Source organism: Rhinopithecus bieti, unplaced genomic scaffold (assembly GCF_001698545.2).
Source record: "Rhinopithecus bieti isolate Rb0 unplaced genomic scaffold, ASM169854v2 scaffold_39746, whole genome shotgun sequence".
NCBI classification, from domain to species: domain Eukaryota; kingdom Metazoa; phylum Chordata; class Mammalia; order Primates; family Cercopithecidae; genus Rhinopithecus; species Rhinopithecus bieti.
The window spans coordinates 190,196-196,943 of NW_016816960.1; the positions used below are offsets into that span (position 1 = coordinate 190,196).

At 48.1% G+C, this 6,748-nt stretch overlaps 1 pseudogene; it reads left to right on the top strand.

Annotated features, from left to right (window-relative positions):
* The first annotated feature begins 4,409 nt into the window (after nucleotides 1–4,409).
* Nucleotides 4,410–4,929, top strand: LOC108517627 (60S ribosomal protein L17 pseudogene; annotated as a pseudogene).
* Nucleotides 4,930–6,748: the final 1,819 nt, after the last annotated feature.

The following is a 6,748-nucleotide window of genomic DNA, read 5'->3' on the forward strand; positions in this document are numbered from 1 at the left end:
ATGTTCAAGGACCTTTGATTGGGAAAATGAGCAAACAGTTTACACATACAATCTCCAGGGCACTTTAGCCTGCCCCACGGAGCTCACAGAGTTCTTGTGGGACAGTCCACACCCATCTGAAAAGCTGTATGCCAACACCAAGTGGCATTAGAAAGGTCTCACCAGCTGCAGGGCAGAGACAGTGTCTGCTGTTATGGTCGGTGGGGGTCTCCTCAGGCCTCAGCTCTCCTGTGTGGCTTCCGATGCCTGCTGAGCCACCATACCAGGTGCGTTTAACTTTCTGTGTATACACCCAGCCCCACACTTTAGGCCTAATAAAAGCTTTGAAAGAATGCAGCTCAGATGCCACCCCCAGGAGGCCTTTCCTGACTCTCCTGGGGCAAAAGGGCTCATGTCCAGATGGTAAGCACCATCTGCTCTGGTCTGATCCACTTCAGATTTCTCAACAGCAGGCAGCACTGGGTCTTGCCTTGGTTCTTGGTTTTGCTGCCAGAAGCCCACAGTCCCTTGGATAGATGGCACCAGGGCAGGACCGCTGGATCCCCACAGAAAGCTGGATCCCTTGGAGTCCCACTCAGCTGAAGAACCCCTGAGTTCTGAGCAGACAAACCTTCCTGCCCTCATGGTCTGTGGTTACTTAAAATATGCCTGCAAATTCTTTGCCACTTCCCCTTTCCAAGGTGGAGGCTGATTCCCTTTCCCTTGAAAGTGGGTCAGACTTAAATGACTTGCTTCTAGTGCACAGAATGTAGCAGAAGTGATGCTACAGAAGTGACTTCCAAGGCTTGGCTGTGAAGAGGTTACAGATCCCTCCTACATCCTGTCTCTTGGATCACTCACTACATGCTTCAGCCTCCCAAGGCCACAGGTGCATGCCTCCATGCTCACCACTCACTCTAGAGGAAGTCAATGTCCATACCATAAGGACCCTGAAGCAGCCCTGTGGAGGAGCCCACATGGTGAAGAAGTGAGATCTCCTGCCAAAGCCAGCACCAACTTGCCAGCCCTGTGAGTAAGCCACCTTGGAAGGGAATCCCCTGGCCTTAGCCAAGCCCTCAGACAATGCAGCCCTATCCAAATGCGACTGCAATTCTTGAGATTTCAAGCCAGAACTGCCCAGTCAAGCCATTCCCAAATTCCTGATCTGCAGAAACTCTGAGAGATAATCAATGTTTATTGTTGTAGTAAGTGCGAAGATTTGAGGTAATTTGTTGTGCAGCAATGAATAACTAAGATTTTCCTTCTGCCTATTGTCCCTCTCCAAGTTCCCTACACTCCAGCCAAACTGAACCACTGATCAAAGCAACAAATTTTTGGCCGGGCGCGCTGGTTCACACCTGTAATCCCAGCACTTTGGGAGGCTGAGGTGGGCAGATTACCTGAGGTCAGGAGTTCAAGACCAGCTGGCTGACATGGAGAAACCCCATTTCTACTAAATATACAAAAAAATAGCCAGGCGTGGTGGCGGGTTCCTGTAATCCCAGCTACTCAGGAGGCTGAGGCAGGAGAATCGCTTGAACCCAGGAGACAGAGGTTGCAGTGAGCTGAGATCATGCCATTGCACCCCAGCTTGGGCAACAAGAGCAAAACTCCGTCTCAAAAAAAAAAAAAGACAACAAATTTTTACTGAGTGCCTTCTGTGTGCCAGGTCAGTTGCTGGGGAGGTAGTAGTGAGCCAGCTATACCAACATGGCCTCACAGGTTTAAAGGGTCACATAATCCAAACATTTGCAGAACCTCCTTTGTTTACACTGTGCCCTCTAACCAGAAAGCACATCTCAGCTTGTTCCTTAACTTTTTTTTTTTTTTTGGAACAGAGTCTCACTCTGTTGCCCAGGTTGGAGTATAGTGGTGCTATCTCAGCTCACTGCAACCTCTGTCTCCTGGGTTCAAGTGATTCTTATGCCTCAGCCTCCTAAGTAGCTGGGATTACAAGCATGCACCACCACATCAAGCTATTTTGCATTTTTAGTAAAGATGGGGCTTCACCATGTTGGCCAGGCTGGTCTCGAACTCCTGACCTCAGGTGATCTACCCACCTTGGCCTCCCAAAGTGCTGGGATTATAGGCATGAGCCACTGCACCCAGCTATTCCTTAAAATTTAAAAATTGTCCTTTCTCCTTCTATAGTGAACACAAATGTTGCCTCCTCCATGAAATCTTTTCTGACTGCCCTTTGGACATTATTTTTCTCATCTCTGAACTTTTATAATGCTTTATCTTAACCTTAGTTGGACCACTTAACATCTTCTTCCTTGTGTTATGATTATTTATGTATGTAACTCCCTCTTAGTGGCCATCGGGGGTTAGGATGCCTCATTCATATCTGTGTGCCTCACACAACTAGCGTACAGTGTCGTGTGCCCAGTTGGCATTCAAGAAATGTACGCCAGGTGCGGTGGCTCATGCCTGTAATCTCAACAGGATTGCTCGAGCTCAGGAGTTTGAAACCAGCATGAGCAACATGGTGAAACCTTGTCTCTACAAAAAATTTTAAAAATTAGCTTGGGATGGTGGTGTGCGCCTGTAGTCACAGCTACTTGGGAAGCTAAGGGAGGAGGACTGCTTGAGTTCGGGAGGTCAAGGCTGCAGTGAGCTGTGATCATGCCACTGCACTCCAGCCTGGGAGACTGGAGTGAGGAGTGAGGCTCTGTCTCAAAAGAAAAGAAAAGAAATGTGCATTCTGCAAATGAACATATGAATGACAGGACCGTAATATTAACAGAGAAACTAAATGCCAAAAGATAAAAATGAGGCAGGGCGCAGTGGGTCATGTCTGTAATCCCAGCACTTTAGGAGGCCGAGGCAGGCAGATCACTTGAGGTCAGGAGTTCCAGACCAGCCTGTCCAACATGGTGAAACCCCATCTCTACTAAAAAAAAAAATACAAAAAAATTAGCCAGGTGTGGTGGCACACACCTGTAATCCTAGCTACTCAGGAGGCTGAGGCATGAGAATTGCTTGAACTGGGAGGTGGAGGTTGCAGTGAGCTGAGATCACACCACTGCACTCCAGCCCGCGCAACAAAGTGAGATTCAGTCTCAAAAAAAAAAAAAGAAAAAAATCATGCACAAAAAAAACAAGAGAAAAATGAATGCAATGCTGTCCAGGCTGGAGGGGGAGGAGAGTGCGTCCCCTGGGAGAACAGGAAAGATATATGCCTCAGCTTCTTGACTCCATGTCTTTGAGGGAGCCTGGAAGGCCCTCCTCTGCCTTGTCCTGCCACCAGCAACAATTCGCCACCAGGTGAAATATCAGGATGTTCTCAGTGAATGAGGGAGTCTGGGAACTCCTACTGTTCCCCAGGAAGAAGTAAATGTCACCTCTTTCTCTCTTCCTGTCCCAGGCTGCTGAGCACAACCCACCCCATTGCCCTCGCCTCCCCATCTGTGTAGCAGCACCCGCTGGACAGGCTCCCCCCGGCCAGACTGTTTTACTCTGTTCTGTCAGTTCCTTAGGGCCTGTGTGGGGTCTAGCAGTGGGGATCACGATGTATATTTATATATATTATTTTATTTTATTATTTTATTTTTTGAGATAGTCTTGCTCTGTCACCCAGACTGAGTGCAGTGGTACAATCACAGCTCACTGCAGCCTCAAACTTCTGGTCTCAGGCGATCCTCTTGCTTTAGCCTCTCATGTAGCCGGGACCACAGGTGCATGCCACCATGCCCAGTAAATTTTTGTATTTTTTGTAGAAACGGTGTTTCATCATGTTGCCCAGGCTTGTCTCAAACTCCTGTGATCACGTGATCCTCCCCACTCATCCTCCTAAAGTGCTGGGATTACAGGTGTGAGCCACTGAGTATTTTTAAAAGTCAATGCTGGGGCTGGGCACGGTGGCTCACACCTGTAATCCCAGTACTTTGGGAGGCCAAGGCAGGCAGATCACCTGAGGTCAGGAGTTCGAGACCAGCCCGGCCAACATGGTGAAATCCCATCTCTACTAAAATTACAAAAATTAACCGGGCGTGGTGATGTACACCTGTAATCCCAGCTATCTGGGAGGCTGAGGCAGGATAATTGCTTGAACTCGAGAGGTGGAGGTTGCAGTGAGCCAAGATCGCCCCATTGCACTCCAGCCTGGGTAACAGACGGAGACTATGTCTCAACAACAACAACAAAATAATAATGATAAAAGTCAGTGGTGGGTGCATAGGATACTGAGTAACTATTTCTTTTCATGGCTTGGTTGTGAGTTTCTTGGACCTCCCTCTGTGACCTTGGGCAAGTTGTGTAGCTCCTCTGAGCCTTCAGTTCCTTATCTGTCTAAGGAGAACAAATTCCAACCTCATTGTGAGAACTCAAGGGGCGATGTATGTAAAACTTTCAATTCGAAGTTCTCATGAGATCTCCCAGCAGCCACCGCTCTTCCTCTTGCCTTAAGCAGCCTGAGGTAATCTGTGAAAATGGTTCACTATTCACTTGACCCAGAGAACCCCACAAAATCATGCAAATCAAGAGGTTCCAATCTTCATGTTCACTTTAAGAACACTTGTGAAACTGCCCAGGCCATCACGGGTATGTATATATGAAAAGCCACGGAGCATCATTCCGACGTTACAACGGTGGGGTTGGCAGGTGCGCCCAGGCCAAGCAGTGGGGCTGGACACAAGGTCAGTGGCCCAAAAAGAGTGCTGAATTTTTGCTGCACATGCTTAAAAATGCAGGGAGTAATGCTGAACTTAAGGGTTTCCATGTAGATTCTCTGGTCATTGAAGATATCCAAGTGAACAAGCACCTAAGATGCTCTGCAGGACCTACAGAGCTCGTGGTCAGATTAACCCATACATGAGCTCTCCCTGCCACATCGAGATGGTCCTTACTGAAAAGGAACAGATTGTTCCTAAACCAGAAGAGGAGGTTGCCCAGAAGAAAAAGATATCCCAGAAGAAACTGAAGAAACAAAAAATTATGGCACAGGAGTAAATTCAGCATTAAAATAAATGCAATTAAAAGTGGGAGGGACTTTGAATCCCTAGAACTCAATAAGGCTGAGAGAAAGGGAAGGTGTAGAGGTAAGCTGGGTGCCTGGTGCTCAGACCCCAGGCTGGGGACTTCCACAAGGCAGTCTGTTGTTCTTTATCACAACCCAGGGAAGTGGGAATTGTCACTCCTTTCACAAGCTCACCCCCTAAGGTTCAGAGGCCTTTACCTGTCAGTAGAGCTCTTTCATGTCCCAGCCAGGAGCTGGAGCTGGACACTGCAGTGACACCCTTGACAGAGGAGGAAGGAGGTAAGACAGGCAGACGGATAGAACAGAGGAGGGTCTCCAAGATCACAAAGACACCGCGAGTCAAGGGGTAAATGAACATTTGAGAGAGGACCTGGAAGGCCGGTTGCAAGAAGACCGGATTAAAGAAGTCTTGAGACTAGGAGCAGTGGCTCACGCCTATAATTCCAGCATTCTGGGAGGCCAAAGAGGGAGGATCACTTGAGCCCAGGAGTTCAAGACCAGCCAGGGCAACAGAGGGAGACTCCATCTCTACAAAAGTGAAAAAAAAATTAGCCAGGTGTGGTGGTGCATGCCTGTGGTCCCAGTTACTTGGGAGGCTGAGGTGGGAGAATCGCTTTAGCTCAGGAGGCTGCAGTGAGCTGTGATTGTGCCACTGCATTCCAGCCTAGGTTACAGAGTGAGACCCTGTCTCAAAAAAAAAAAAAAAAAAAAGCTTTGAACCTGAAAGGAAGCCTGGAAAACAATCATACCAACACAACCAATTTACAAATGAGGAGCCTGGGGCACAGAGAGGGAAAGTGGCAAAAGCAGGGCTAGAAACCAAGTTTCTTGACTCCTAGTGTGTTCATTCTGGAGTTGCATCCTCTGGGTGGTGGCTGAGGGCCAGAAGGAAGGTCCATGGACAGTCTACAGCTTCAAACAGAAACAGAAAGTCTTTAGGGAGGTCAGAATTCCCAGAAAACTGGGAATTGGGACAAACTGAAAACTGGATTATCTTGCTGACCTGCCTCTGGGAAAGTCATGTCATAACCATTTTTCTTTGTCTTTTCCTTTTTCTTTTTTTAGGAGGATGGAGTCTCGGTCTTGTTGCCCAGGCTGGAGTGCAATGGCATGATCTCAGCTCACTGCAACCTCCGCCTCCCGGGTTCAAGGGATTCTCCTGCCTCAGCCTCCTCAGTAGCTGGGATTACAAGCGTGCACCACCATGCCCAGCAAATTTTTGTATTTTTAGTAGAGACGGGGTTTCACCATGCTGGCCAGGCTGGTCACGAACTCCTGACCTCAGGTAATTTGCTCGCCTCGGCCTCCCAAAGTGCTGGGATTACAGGAGTGAGCCACTGCGCCAGGCCGTCATAATCATTTTTCTGTTACAAAAGTTGCACTGATTGTCAGTTTGCTAATGAAAACAATAGAAAACTTTGACCAACAGCCTTGCTGTTCCTTCCTACAACTGGCTGTCTCCGCCTCCTCCTCTGCCCTGTCAGATGATGCTTTCCAGAGCAAGCCTCCACCCATCTCACACACACCCCGCTTGGCAGCTCCCTGTTGTTTCTTTCCTTTTCTTTCTTTCTTTCTTTTTTTTTTTTTTTATTATACTTTAAGTTCTAGGGTACATGTGCATAACGTGCAGGTTTGTTACATATGTATACTTGTGCCATGTTGGTGTGCTGCACCCATCAACTCGTCAGCACCCATCAACTCGTCATTTATACCAGGTATAAATCCCCATGCAAACCCCCCCCCCCCCATAATAGGCCCCGGTGTGTGATGTTCCCCTTCCCGAGTCCAAGT